We start from the raw sequence: 15,815 nt of genomic DNA, 5'->3' as shown, positions 1-15,815 counted from the left end.
AATTATCACCTAGCACTATCTGACCAGGGTCCACAAAGCCAGGTGTCACCATAGTGACACTGGCACAAGTGTCCCTGTATGCTTGAGCCACTTTATTGTTGATTAAAGGTGTCTGTCTGTACTTGCCTAGATTACTAGGACTCACAGTAGTGGACAAATCCATGTCCACATCACAAACCAGAACAGCCTGTGTAGGAGTTCTGACTAGGCCAGAATCTCCCTCAGTACCCAAGGTTAACCCCACTACTCCCTTAGCCTGAGGACCAACACTGTCAACTGTACTAGGGGGTGCAGGTGCCTTAGGGGCTGCAGTGATGGGGGCTCCAGTTTTCTTACACTCACTGGTCCAGTGAGAGGTGTTTTTACAGACATTACACCATGGCTTTTTCTGACCTTCTTTCTTCTTCTTCTTAGAAGTTTGGGACCCACCCTCATTATTCTGTTGGGGGCCTGGAGAAGACTTCTGGTCTTTAGGTTTCTGTTCCCCACCCTTTTGGTCTGCCTTCTTTTGGTCACCACCCTGGTGCTGGTTCTGGTTCTGGTTCTTTTGCTTAACCCTGGTTCTAACCCATTTGTCTGCCTTCTTTCCCAATTCTTGGGGAGAGGTCAGATCTGAGTCAATCAGGTGTTGATGCAACTGCTGGTTCTGACAATTATTTAAGATTTGCTGCTCTCTCATAATTAGATTATACAATCCTGTGTAATCTGCAACCTTACTTCCCAGCAACCAGCCCTCCAGAGCCTTAGTGGCACACTCAACAAATTCAGACAAGTCCTGAGTCTGTGTCTTCTGGGTGTCTCTGAACATTAACCTGTACTGTTCAGTGGTTAAGCCTAACCCATCAATCAGAACACTCTTCAGGACCAGGTAGTTTCTAGCATCCTCATCACTAACTGTGAGGAGCTTGTCTCTGCCTCTACCTTCAAAGGAGAGCCACAAGATTGCTGCCCACTGCTCCCGAGGGACCTGCTGTACTCTGCAGGCCCTCTCAAGGGCAGTTATCCATTTGTGGATGCCATCCCCAGCTTTGTAGGGGGGCACAATCTTACTCAGGTTTCTATTGTCATAGGACCTGTCTTTATCCTTAGGGATATTGCTGCCACCAGTGGAATCTAATCCACTCTCTCTAGACTGTCTTGCTCTAGCAAGTTTCTCCTTAGCCAAGGCAACCTCTAGTTCTTGCCTTTGGATCCTAAGTTCAGCCTCTCTCATCTTGGCTTCATGCTCTCTTCTCTGAGAGGAAGTCATCCTTCTCTGATCAGAGGCATTGGAGCCTTTGGAGCCATTGGAATGGTCAGATCAGCTTGAGCTGGATCTTCTCACCCTCTGTCCCTGGTTAAGCCTGCTTGGGGGTCTGTAGGGAGGTATCCCATGTCCAGTCCCATGTAAGCTTAAGTTGGCCTGGCTAAGTCTCCTGACTGGCACCTGGCCATTTCTACCATCATCTGAATCATCTTCCCCCTCATCTACATCATCTTCCTCTTGAGCGTTAGGGACAGGGGCATCAGTATTATCATCTTCAGATGGGTGACCTCCATCTCCAGACCCTGTAGGGACTGAGTCAGGGGCCTTTAGAGTATCAGAGTAATCTAATAGCTCTAGGAGTTGGGCTATAGTAGGGTTTTGACCCTGCTTAAGACTTCTGGTGTTACACAGTTGTCTTAACTCCTGAAAGTTTAACATAGAATGTTTGGATGGTGCCCTTTGAGGGTCACTCTCAACAGCTGGAAGCCCAGTGGCTCCTGCTGCTCCAGCCATTCTCTTAGTGAGGTGGATGTGTTGAAATCTACCTACACTGATGTTTTCCTACTGGACCTTCTCTAGTTAGTTGTAGTCAGGGTGTGCTACTCCCTTTGCTCTACAACAACTAAGTTCAGTAGAACTTATGTATACTAGTCTTGTTTTATATGTACCTAAAGGTACCTGTATGATCTTTCAAATGATATTTTCAAAGATTACAATTGGTAAAACACAGCAAGCTCAAATCCCAACTGCTGCTCACCAATGTGAGAAGTTGACCTGGTATATGCTGCTCACTATTTCTAGTGATCATCTTGTACCATGCCAAGCAACCCTTGTGGTGGTTGAAGTCAACCTAGATAGACCAGCTACCCTAGTGGTAGCGTGGACAGTGCAGTCTTCAGGCTCAACTCTTGAGGGCATGTGAAGCCAGCTGTTTTACCATATGTAACCTCCTTGAATACCAAATGAAAGGACACCACACAGATATTTATTCAAAATATATATGTATTTATTTACTAAAAGTATCCCCTATACTCATTATGAGCACAGAAGCACATTCGTTAAAACAAGGCAATGTTTAAATATACAAAAGTTGCACAATTATGGATGGGCCCGGGTGGCCCGCTAAACCATATACCAAAATAGTGCTATAAGAACTATGTATAGAAAAGTAAGAAGGCCTAGGGCCTTGATCATTGCTGGGACTACAAGGAGCTAACAGTAGTTAGTGACCAGGAGGCCCACACGATGCGTATGCAGTGTTGAAAGTTACACGCATGCGCCTATTGGATTCAATGGGTGCGTAAAAGTCACAAAGTTAAAGCAAAGGGAGTCTTCCGGATGGACCAGAACCTAACAACTGGAAACCTAAACACTAGAGATGTTTCTCTACACAGGAGCTCCGGAGTGCCAGCGTTACCTCACCCACAGGAAGCGGGTGCATAGGTGTCAAAGTGCGTCGGGTTTTGTCGTGCAGGTCTATGGAGCCTGAAGATGAAGATGCTGCAGGCGGCCAGGCGAGGAGAGTTCCGGTGGATCCAAGGGTGGATCTGAAGAGTAGAAGACCTGAAAGCAGAGGGGACAATGTTCAGAGTCACTAGCCAGTGACCGGCGTGGAACCAGGAAGGAACCAGGCGATGTCGGGTGCCAACAGGTGAAAAAGTGAAGCTTGTCTCTGCAGTCACGTGGAAGTGAAGATGTTGACGACGTCCAGGAGTCACTCACGAGCTGTCCCACGAAGGCTCTAGCCGATGGCGGTGTCGGCTTCTCGATTGGAGCAAACAGGCCTTGGCTAATGCAAGCCACGCAGGGGTCGATGGAAGCTTGCTGCTCTAACCAGCAAGGTCAGAGGGGCTGCTCCTTTTCACAGGAACAAGGGCCAGTCTGGAGCAACCAGACCAGCAGTGTTGTTTTTAGATTTCGTCGCCAAGATGGCCACTAGCCAACGGGCCAGTAACAGCAAAAGGGCCCCACGCAGATCTCGTGGATGCTGGAGGGCTGGTCTTTGGTGCAAATGCTGCTCGGTGTTGGGGCTTCTCAGGGCCCTATGCACAGTGATGAGGATGCCTCGGGTGCTGCGCAGTCAGCTTGTCGTGGACGTTTCAAGATGGCCGGTCCCACGTCTCTCGGTACCTCCACGGGTCTCTTCTTTGCAGGGACTGTAGATCGGGCTCTGAGATGTCTTGGAGTCTGGGTCTTGTCGGGCTCTGGGATCAGTCTCCGGCGGGAGGCGGCGGCAAAGCAGTCATCGAGTTGCTGGATGTTGCCTGTGTTCCTTGACCACAAAGGAGATTCTCTTCAGTCTTCTGTGCAGCAGAACGTCGATGTCCAGTGATTCTTCTTCTTTAAGTCGAGTTACAGGATGATCTGAAGTCCTTGGACACAGCTCCTACTCTTATTCCAACTCTAGGGGCTGGATTACCTGCTAGGTCCCTCCTCTGGGTGGGACCAGGAAGGGGGGTGGTTACACCCCCTCTCCTTTGTCCAGTTTCGTGCCAGGGCTGGGGCTGGAGAGCCCCAGCTCCGGTTTGAACTGGCATATGCACAGGAACACCTTGTGTGCCCCAGGCATGTCTCAATCTATTCAGCCCTCCCTAACCCACTACACAAAATCCTGTCTGGGGTGGTGCAAGCACCTCCCCTGACAGGAAACCCTTTGTCCACACCTCCCAAGCTGGAAGGACTCCCAGCAGCAGGAGGGCAGACTTGTGTCTGTGGTGGCAGCATCCATTTTGTGATGCTGAGGCTCTGTCTAACTTTACCCGGGTTTCAGGTTAGGTACATGTCGTGTCCCTCTAGAAGGGTGGGATGCTACCCCCATCGCCAGAATTGGCGAGGGGGTAGTATTCCAAATCGTATGACACCTTACTCGACATGTTTTGATAAAGCCAAACCAGAGTTAGCATCTGACCGCGAGGTTCATAATGCACTTAAGAGTATATGGTATGGCAATATCATGAAACAGCTAAAGGACGTTGTTCCGAAAGCTGCAGACAGGCTCAGCTCATGCCAGAGCACCATCTCACATGAAACCAAGCACTCTGCCTCCAGGATTGTTAAGGCCTGCCATAGGAGTGACTTATAGGTTACCATGTGTCCATATATGTTAGATATGGATGCACTATATCTAAGTAAGAGGTGATTACACCAACTTACCCCAGCTGAGTGATCAGCCAGTTGTGTCAAATAGTGAGGCCAGGCCAGGGGTGGCATAATACATGCTGCAGCCCCTGGTAGGCCTTGGATACACCTATGCCCTGGGTACCTGGGGTACACTGTTACCGGGGTTAATAAGGCGAACCAGTTCCCATTGGTAATGCACCTCGTGTGCATTGGCATTAATTTAGGGAGATAACAGCAGGGCTGTGGGTCTGATTAGCAGGCCCACAGCCACACTAAGTCATAAAACCAGTGAAGCAAAAGCAAAAATTTGGGGTGACCATAGGATAGCAGACCCTACTCTCCTACATTTGGGTCCTCAACTGAAGACATTGAGCTTAACTCCAAAATGTTAGTCATCTATTCAAGAGAATCAACTTCCCCAGTGTGCATTGGCAGTTTGTAATTAGCCAAAGGTATGTGTGTCTCTGTAAGCATTGCACTACACATGAAGGTTGAACCAGTTGTTAGTCCTCACACACATACACAATACTGGTAATAAGGGGTATCTAAAGCATTTTTGTGGCTCACAGTGGGCTAATGGTGATGCTTTTATGCGAGCACATTTTGGAGCCTACACTAAGCCATGCTCATTGCATAAACCACTTAATCACTTCATGTGCCATGGTGTCCATGCCCCATGATGGAACATATATATGAGTGCTTCAGTAGTTGTTTGATGGTGGTAAGGAAAGATTACGGCACTGTGGAATAGTTGTGCAAATAGACAGGCCGCAAACAGTGGGTCACTATTTGTGCATTAGCTGTTTGTAGCTAGTCTCTGATCTTTCAGGAGATCTATTTACTGATTGTACAAGAAGCAGATTCTCCAGTTTTAGTGGTTGCAGAATGACCTGCCCAATTAATATAAATTAGGAAATGTCGCAAATTAAAAAAACCATCAACATCAGACCACCATCCCTGTGTTTGCATTCACAAACAGGAATTTCTTCTTAAGCAGCACGTTTCCTAAAAGAATGGTGCTACTTTAAAAAAAAAAATCCAGAATGAGAATCTTTCACAGGGAGAAGTCTCCTGCACCACTGCCTGCTCATCAAAAGACCATCCAACACGATTTCTAAAGGGGAAGCTGTCCAATGGGGATAGCATCCCCTTGGTAATCTGTTACCACCATATTACAGAAGAGTCTATAATATTTCCCTAGCAGACAGCTTACCACAAGACCTGACTGATAGAGCAGGGCTTAATGCCTAGCATACTGTGAAATTTGATATGTTACTGAGCACTTTTTAAGGAATTTGAAAATGTAAATGCAAACAAGAAATATTTCACTATACTATTTAACATTATACGAAAGAACATTTAAGGGGATAAAGACCATAAGTGAAATATAATAAATTGGAGGGATTACTTGTCCATGTGGCCCTGAGTAGTGATTGGTTATCATTAAACACATGTTGACCCAATACCTAAAAACTAAAGCAAGGAAAATACTGTAATCTATGTATGTTTGGTTTTTTAACCCTCAAATGCATTGTGTATTTTGGTAATACTTCTTTGAGTGGTGGCCACAATTGTGATTGCAAACCACTGCCAAATTTCACTGTGATTCACAATTAGAAGGAGATGCCCTTTTCATGCCCCCTTTTAATTGTGACTTGGAATTAGTCGTAAGGCCATTTTGGATTAGGAAAGAATATATTGCAAAAGGGGTTTAGTAAATTGTAAAATCTGATGTTGCGGTCGCACAACCTGTGAATTTGACCTGGTTTTGTGACCGCTAAATAGTTTTAGTACATCTTCCCATGAATTGCTTCTCATTACAAAAGGCACAACATGCAGAAGATAGTCCTAACCTTTCCGAACATTGGCAACGATATGACCACACACCAGAAGTATCAGCTGTGAATGTGCACTTTGATCCACCATTAAACATGGATTATCAAAGGATCATCCTATAGTCAAGGAAAGCAAGTACCTGGTATGCCAAAGTATGTTATTTACTTACAAAAGATGGGGATGGTTGTGAATCCAGAGGAGTTATGATTTAAGCTATAAAAAAACAGAAGCATTACAGGCAAATTTGAGGTCAGAAACTTAAAGAAGAAGACAAGACGTCAATCCTTCTCCGGCTATGCCTCACTGGTATGGAACTCCAATCCAGGGCAAGGATACTTCAAGAAGTTCTAGAAGAAGCTGAACACACATCTCTTTAAAAAGATAATTTCATTGTGGCTACCAGGTAATTATCCCAACTCAAGAGAATCCACACACTTGCTCCTGCTCTTTCTCTGCAACTCTTTAGCCCCTTTCCTAGTGTGTCCCAAGTCACTTCTCTGAAACTCAATACCCCAAGTGCTTGACCACTTCAGACCTATAGAGGCGTGCATGTTTTCTCCGCGCTCCACCCCACTGCACTGCAGTATCAATTAACACGATGAAACCAGTTTGGGTTCCAATCAAACTGCACTGCTGTTTCAGAAAACGAATGTATCAAATAAATTAGGTTTTCCAGTTTACCTTCATTTTAACTCAATGCTTACTCCATTAACCTTTGTCCATATTTCTTTTCTTCCATATTTTCTTCAATTCATTCCATAACCATGCCAAGCTTTTCGCATAAACGGGAAGGACACCAAATAATTCCACATGTTACGTCTTTATTTTAAAATAACCCAATTCATTTCGGGAAGTCATCTTCCCTTCGTCAGGGGTATCTACAATGCAAAATTAAACAAATTCATAGAGATTGCCATCAGCATGAATGATGCATTCAAACATCAACCGTATATGGTGAATACCCCTGACGAAGGGAAGATGGCTTCCTGAAATGCATTGGGTCAATTTAAAATAAAGAAGAACATGTGGAATTATTTGGTCTCCTTCCCGTTTATGCGAAAGCTTGGCATGGTTATGGAATGAATAAAATGAATTGAAGAAAATATGGAAGAAAAGAAATATGGTGAAAGAGTAATGGAGTAAGCATAGAGTTAAAATTAAGATAAATTGGAGAACTTAATTGATTTGATACAGTCAGTTTCTGAAATGGCAGTGCAGTTTGATTGGAACCCAAACCGGTTTTGTCGTGTTTGTTGATACTGCAGAGCAGTGGGGCAGAGCGTGGAGCAAACATGCACTCTTCTATAGGTCTGAAGTGGTCAAGCACGATTAGCAAGGAGAACAAAGGTGTGCATTTCGCCACCCATTTGTTTACAAGCATTTGTTTCTACCACAGGTTAGTAAAGAGGACTGGAGACTTTGGATAGAGTAGAACCAGATGCCAAAGCACAGCCAGCCTTCTAAAGCCAACCTCTGGTCTTCGGAACAAATATTTTGTTTTTATCCATCATCACTTTTTTTGGTCCTACCCTCCTCCCATCCCCACTGTTCTCCTTGCTTATTGCCTAGATGAACTATTGTCAGTTTTCTGGGTTACTGCTTTATGGAGAAGCTTTGTGGAGAATCTCTTGCTGTACCAATCAACGGTAAATGAAGCTATACCGCTCTCTATACCATGGATGTTTTGTACCAAATTTTTCTTTTGTAACAATTTTCTGCTATTTGTCTTGTATTTACCCTTATATGGGTCGTACCTTAAACTGCACTGTATCTATCCTTGCAATATATGTTAAAATCAATAAAAAGAATTACAAAAAAGAAAACAGTGAATTAAGCTTCAACTTGAGTACTGGTGCTTCTGGGATATAACATTGGCAATGAATTTTTTTACATCCTGAGATGGTTCGGGTTTTACCATTGCTCCATCCTCAGTAGGAGATTATCCTGTGTGGGGCATTATATGTGCACTCTCCACAGGTCTATGGGAATACAGAGGCTCAGAAGAGGCTGTGAAAGGTATATTTTTCACTGTGGTGTGAGGTGCTATTGCTTCTAGAGAAGACAGCATGTTCCTGCTACTGTGGTGTCTCCACGCCACCAGTTTATTGGAGCTGCATTTATTCCCTCACATTGTATCCTCTGTGTTCATTAGGTCTGTGGTTTCTTCTGGTCTGGAAATGATTTGAACTAGATTTATTCCTTAGACTGCAGTGGACCAAGGAACAATGGTGGCTGTTGATCCCTGAAAGTAATGGAGTGTAAGACCTGTTGCATACACTGAATCTCTGGCTCAACTCTAAAGGGTTTGTTGTCACACCCACATGTTACACAAGTGATCCTAGTCCAATGCACCATCTCAGAATGAGAAAGACAGGTTTTTGTAGCCCCATAAACCCCACCCAATATATAAATGAGATGGGGGTCAATGTTTTTGGGTTACTAACAGGGAACAGTGATAATTCAAACAACCATTCATTAATGATTTAAACACTTAAGATCACTAGAAACGGATTATGTTTTTCAACATATTTATTTTAAAACAGATATTTTGAAATGCTGGGATCTAGTGCCTATAAAATTGGTAACATCACAGAAGATAATAGAAAGCATCTAAACTTTTCAGTCATAGCGAAAACAGAGAAAGATCATAGCATCACAATTTATAGCCCTTAATCCATCACTGTGCTATCTCTAAGCGCTATGCTAGGTGTAGCAAATGACTAAATAATATGCCTGCGTTTCGGAGGTGGTGTGCATACCTGGTCAACAGGGTTTGTTGTCAGGAATATCCTGTCAGCTATTCTGAGCACATGGCCAAGAGCTAGGAGATTGCATCTATGAGAGAACATAACCCTGGCACCAGTTCGCAAAAGCAGAATGAAAGAATGAAATGCTTTACAGAGCCTCAGAGAGTTGTCCTGGAGACTTCTTCAGTCAAGAAGGAATCTGGTGCCATACTCATCTAGATCTGCGTCTGTGACCTGGGTGAAGTTTCTCTCCTAACTAAATGGTCAAGTGGTAGTCCTTTTAGATTTAAAATGGAATTTGGAATGTCACCTGAGGAATGTTTTGACATAATCATACACATTAGTGAATGTATTTAAAGGGTAAAATAACGTCAATATAGACCTTAATATTTTGGTTACGGTTGTTATATGACCTTGAAAAGGCACCTGTCTCAGACTGATAATGCACTGGGGGGTTTGTTGATGTCTAGATTTGAATGACTTGACACTTTTACAGTTCTTAGAAAGATAGCCATAGACAACATCTGTGACAAAAGCAGAAATGCTCAATATTTTGCATAATTTGAGGGAATATGGCAGCCTCCATTGTCAAAGATGACAGCCTCTATGGTCTAAGATGACGACCTCCATACCTAGGATGGATTTGGGGCCAAAGGTAAACAGGCTGGACAGGCTAACTGGAATGGAGACTATAGTTAAAATGGGACTGGTCCTAAATGTGTTTTGAAGACTCTAAAATTGAAACAAAGAAGCCTAAAAGTACGTGGTTGAAAGAGATAAAATAGCTGAATTATGGAGGGAAACCGTCATAAGATTTATGACTTTTCTAAGCTAAATGGTCACTAAATTATCACCGAATGGGTTTTTGAATGTTTTTGCTTATCAGACATATTATTATACATTTACAGAATAAAAGCACATGCCAGAAATGTGCATTTGATGATATATCAATTCATCACTTGTTACATGTTCAATAATACATCCTCAAACTGAAAAAACAGTGGCCTCTACACTGGGAGACATGAGGCTTGAAATTGATGGAGCGTAATAGCAGGAATTTTTTTCACAATCTGCCTCACTCATACTCACACCCTCTCACATTTACTCTCTTCCCACTCACTCAAACTCACATTCTCTCACTCATGCTCACTCCCACTTATTGTTATTCATAAAACATACTCATTTATACTTACGAACTCCCTTACATATACTCACTGACTCTGGGCCCTGGTACATGCACATGCTGCACCATTGATTGCTAACCTCTGATTCACTTCCACTCCCTCTCACAACCTTCAGTCACTCGTTCTAGCACACTCACACTCCTTCACTGACTACATCGTCCTCACTTTCAATTATTCATGCACTTGCATATTCGGATTCTCACTCACTTTCACTCTAATGGACACTCTCAAACACACACACACACTTTCACTCACTCTTATTCACTCTCAGTCACTCACAACAACACTCATGCTCAGAAAAATGCATGTTTTTTTAACTTAACTTGCTTACTTAGCTGGCAACTTGGAGGCTCCATGGCAGCAGCAGAGCAGGAATCTGGTGCTGGGTCTGGGAACCAGCAATACATGATTCCCAAAGAGGAGCAGCAAGGTGTTCTGCTTGGGTTTTCGGATCAGATAGAACCCGCTCATCAGAGCCTCACTAACCCAGCCAGAACGTTACCCCCTCCCTAGAACCTATTTACAATCCTGCAACCACATATATCTATCACCTAAGGACAGGGGATTCCTACTATGCATACCAAGACCTCACAATCGGCGGCCTCGCGATCCTATACGGATCCAGACCTCTCTGCCCATACGACAGTATCACAAGTGGCGGCTTCGCGGTCCCATACGAACCCAGACCTCTCTACCCAGACGGCAGTCTCAGTACAATCGGCGGCCTCGCGATCCCATACGGATCCAGACCTCTCTGCCCATACGACAGTATCACAAGTGGCGGCCTCGCGGTCCCATACGAACCCAGACCTCTCTACCCAGACGGCAGTCTCAGCACAATCGGCGGCCTCGCGATCCCATACGGATCCAGACCTCTCTGCCCATACGACAGTATCACAAGTGGCGGCCTCGCGGTCCCATACGAACCCAGACCTCTCTACCCAGACGGCAGTCTCAGATCACAAGTGGCGGCCTCGCGGTCCCATACGAACCCAGACCTCTCTACCCAGACGGCAGTCTCAGCACAATCGGCGGCCTCGCGATCCCCTACGAATCCAGACCTCTCTGCCCATACGACAGTATCACAAGTGGCGGCCTCGCGATCCTATACGAATCCAGACCTCTCTACCTAGACGGCAGTCTCATACGACAGTTCATCCTATGATCACCATAACATACAAAAAGGGAATCAGTCTCACTATTCATCAGATCACACAAGGATTGCCAGTTCGAGCATAGCCTGTTCTCAGGTTCGAGGGGCTCCTCTTTCCCTTATTCAGTTACCACTTACCTGATCAGGGTTAACATCTGTTCATGTAGCCGCAGCTGACTAGAAGAATAGGCTACCCTCTTATACAAGAACACGCAGCACATGTTGGTTCACTACAAACTGGATACTTTATTACTCATTACATACACAATCACATAACATTACGATATAACACATAACCTGCAAAGAAAAGTGAAAGATTAAGTTGTACACTCTAATAAGAAAGGGTCGACATCACCTTAGTAGTATGTAGCCTGCACTCAGTGGTCATCTAGGTTCCCTTCTCGTCTGTGCCTCGGCTCGCCTGGAATCACCCTTCTCCGAGTCACTGGGACCTCTTCCTTATCGGCTACTCTCTCCTCTCTGGCTATTCTGCTAGGAAAGCATCTGTCTCTCGGTTCTTCTCCGCCTTCAAGATGGCGTCTGTCTTCCCTGGAATAAGTAGTAGCTTTACTGCTAACGGCTAGATGCCGCCTACGGACTGAACATGTAACTGCCTCAGACTTTCACTAATATAGAGGTGCGTTTCCTCATGGAAAATTCCGGCCCGTAACCTGCCGCCCACCAAATTCTTGTACCTCCCCGTACCAAGGACACGTTCCCAGCCGGCCGGCCTGATGTAGTGTCTTCGGCATGAAGAAAAATACAATCCTTCGATAAGGGCCGGCCTGAACCGGTTCTCTCCAAGCGAATAACACCTCATAACTAAAACATTACGTTTGACCTAGAAGCATCCCAAGATGCCGGAGCAGAAAGAAAGATGGAGTCTCTCCCGTTTGAGGCCTACCAGGCCTGAATTCAGCACAGCTCCATGAAATACCCTCACTACAGGACAGGTTATCCCTAATACTAACGAATCTATCCCCTAGGCTATGTGTGCGAGCCCTGATCTATGGGGAAGAGCACAGAATCATGTCGAAGTGCCTAGTAAATAGGCTCCATTCACTACTCTAACCCTTAGACTTGAATGGTAAGAGACTGAAGTCACATTTAATCATCTTTTCCTCACAAGAAGGCCGGGAAAATCGAGCAGAACATTTCACCCTTGACTTCAGTCTATTATACATTCATTAAACAGAACTAATATCTGTGGAAGAATAATATGAAACAAGACTAACTGATCTATGTCTAGTACCAGGTGTGCAGAATTGAAGTAGTGAAGGAATACACTGAATAAAGCAACAGATAGAAATCAAAATGCCGATAGCAATCAGAATACCTCCTAATATTTGACGTAACAAATGCAAATCAGGTAACCAATTAAAGAGCCAGTCAAACCAGCCCTGGTCAATGTGTTTTCTAACTTCTTCTGTCAAGTCATGTAATTTATCAATGTGAGCCTGAATGGATTTTGTATGATCCGACAAGTTAAAACAACAAAGACCCTCAAAATCAGAACAATCGTGTCCATGTTTGAGCAAAAGATAATCAATGGCCGCTCTATTTTGCAAGATAGCCCTACGTTCACCCTGGGCGTCTAATAGCATGTCAGACAGGACTGTAGAAGTATGATTGATGGATTTTACCATCCAGCAGGCCATTTTCCCAATAGATTTGGCATTATAAACTGCCAAAGCAGGAACACCAACAATTGAAACAGCCAGGCTAAGGTATTCAGACTTGGAATATAAATGCAAAGATGAGTCACAATCCTCCTGTAACCTCACTGTATCTCGAATCACACGAGAGTTGGCATTCGGATGTGATGAGAACATTAGTAAGCTCAGTCTAGTAATGGCACAAGGGCCTCCAGAAACATTTGCGGGGATATATGGCCAGGAAGTATTACCACATGAGAAAAGCCATCCGGCAGGTAGTAACATCGTGCGATAGTGACTGGGGGTAACTACCATACTCTTGCAAGTCATGTTATTCTGAACAGAAGTACATGTTTCCGGTGTCCTTTGAAGGCACAAAGTTCGTTCATGAGCGGTGAATGAAGTGGCACCTTTCAATTTTAAACGCATACATTCAGAAATCGCACTAGGATCACAAGTAAGGAAAAAACATAAATCACCCTGTGTGATATTATAGGTAACTATTTGGGACTGGACGGGCGGTATCGGGTCTGACAGTACAGTACACAAGGGGCAATACTCATGGGCAGCGAAATCGCCCAGAAGAACATTGGGGCGAGCATTTGATATATTAAAAATATGAGTCAAAGTCTCCAATGAAGCAGGGACAGCAACCAAACAAGTTGCCAGTATATCCGTCACCGATCTCATCGGTGTCAAGCAGAAATGAGGGGCTTTAGTCACTTGCTTGGCCAATGCAATCCAAAAGTTCGGCGACGAATCCCACGCAGCGAAGGAACGCGACACTCTGGTTCTCAACTCAGCCCGGGTTGATGGGATCCCTCCTCTCTCGTAGTACCAGCCCAAAAGGAGTCCAACGCCGACACATCCTGCAGCAACAGTCCAAAGAATGATCTGAAAAAGAATCAAATACAGGCATTATTCATTCTCGTAAGTAACATTTTTCAGCCGGGACTGCTTCCCAGCTATCTTTCCCTGGTCTCATAACTAAAATGGTGTTGTCTTGACCGGTTGCAATGACTTCTGCTTGTTCAGGGGGATTCTTAGGCGACTGCACCCAAACTCTGGCCCCAGGATTATCTGTGGAGCCAAAACCTTTCTGGCCTCGTACAGTTAGCAACTTTGGGGCAGTGCCTTTTGTCATCTCACCACTGAAGACAGGCATTATTAGCAATTGAGCCACTCGGTCAGTTTGATGTATCAGTAAGTCAACCTCACTGCTATTCAGCAGGAGCACCTTAATCTCTCCCTGATAATCACTGTCAATGATTCCTCCAAGCACCTGAATGCCTTTTACAGCCAGCCCCGATCTAGGGGCGATTAATCCGAAATTTCCAGTTGGTATATGAACACCAACACCGGTTTCAATGATGACTCGATCCTTACTTTTTATAACGGTGTCATTCATGGCATGCAAGTCTAAACCTGCCGACCCTGGGGTCGCTCTACATGGAGCCAAAGCTCCGGGAGTAATCTCCCAGTACATCACAGTCTCTCTGATCTCATTGGGCTTAGCATCAACATTCGGAGGAAACAAACGCATAAGTGGGGATTCAGCATTTAGAAAAGGACGGTTATTTAAAATCAATAACGCTTGAGGCAAAAAGTCTCGCCAATTCTTATACTTGTCATCTGTTAATTTGCGCAATTGGTCTTTCAGTAGGCCATTCAACCTCTCCACAAGACCCAAGGCCTGTGGATAATATGGTATATGAAACACCCATTCAATATTGTTTTCCACACAGAATTCCTGTACCAATCTTCCACGAAAATGGGATGCATTATCAGATTGAATTTGGAATGGCACACCATAATACATCATAATCAATTCCAATGTTTTAATAGTATTCAATTGGGTAGCTTGCTTACAGGGAAGGGCCACCAACAGGCCACTGTATGTATCAACAATGGTGCAAACATATTGACAATTCCTACTCATAGGAAGTGGACCAATGTAATCAATCTGCCAAATTTGAGCGGGCAATTTCCCGCGATGTAAATGACCTTTAACAATTTGGGGCACTTTGCGCTGCCTGATATGCTGACAAATGGGACAATGTAGAATAACATTTTTGATTACATCTAGGGGAATATAAATTCCTCGATCAGCAGCCCACCTGCTAGTGGCTTTCTCTCCAAAGTGTCCTGCTTTCTGGTGGGCCCATTTCGCCAATCCCGCAATATCAGAATCTTGCGTGTCCACCACTGCCTCAGCAATTTTAGATTTCTCATCTGCAATATTATGAAAGAATTTGTCAAGAGAGTCTATCGGGGTATGAGCATCCACATGGAAGATTGTAACAGTACTCTGTGGGAGCATTTCCCAAATCTCCTGCCATAATTCTTTTCCCCACAGTTCTTTTGAATGGATTTTCCAACTATGGGAATGCCAAGTCGGTAACCAAACTGCCAGTCCATTGGCAGTAGACCAAGAATCGGTAAAAATATGACATGTGCCAGGTAACTCTTGCTTCAGAACTTGATAAACAGCATAGAGTTCAGCAAATTGACTGCTCTTACCCTCACCAGTTGTACTCAGCAATTTTTGTGTGATCGGATTATAGGACACTGCCTTCCAATGCCGTTTCGTTCCTATGAACCTTGCTGAACCATCCGTAAACCAGACATGGTTTCTGTCCTCTGCGGACAAATCATCAAAAGGTCTACCCCACTTAACAGGAGACTCCTGTACTAAAGGTACTTAACATTCACTCTCATTCTCAGTTGATGGCGCCCGTGCCACCTGCTCATGCAAAGATGCAACTCCTTTTTGTCCCACACGTGCCCTGTCTTGTATATACCATTTCCATTTAATCACACTCGCCTCTTGAGCGTGTCCAATTCGGTGAGTTTTCGGCGAACTCATAACCCACT

This window comes from Triturus cristatus, chromosome 10 (assembly GCF_964204655.1).
Source record: "Triturus cristatus chromosome 10, aTriCri1.1, whole genome shotgun sequence".
In the NCBI taxonomy this organism is placed as follows: Eukaryota; Metazoa; Chordata; class Amphibia; order Caudata; family Salamandridae; genus Triturus; species Triturus cristatus.
Note: the sequence above shows the minus strand (reverse complement) of the source record.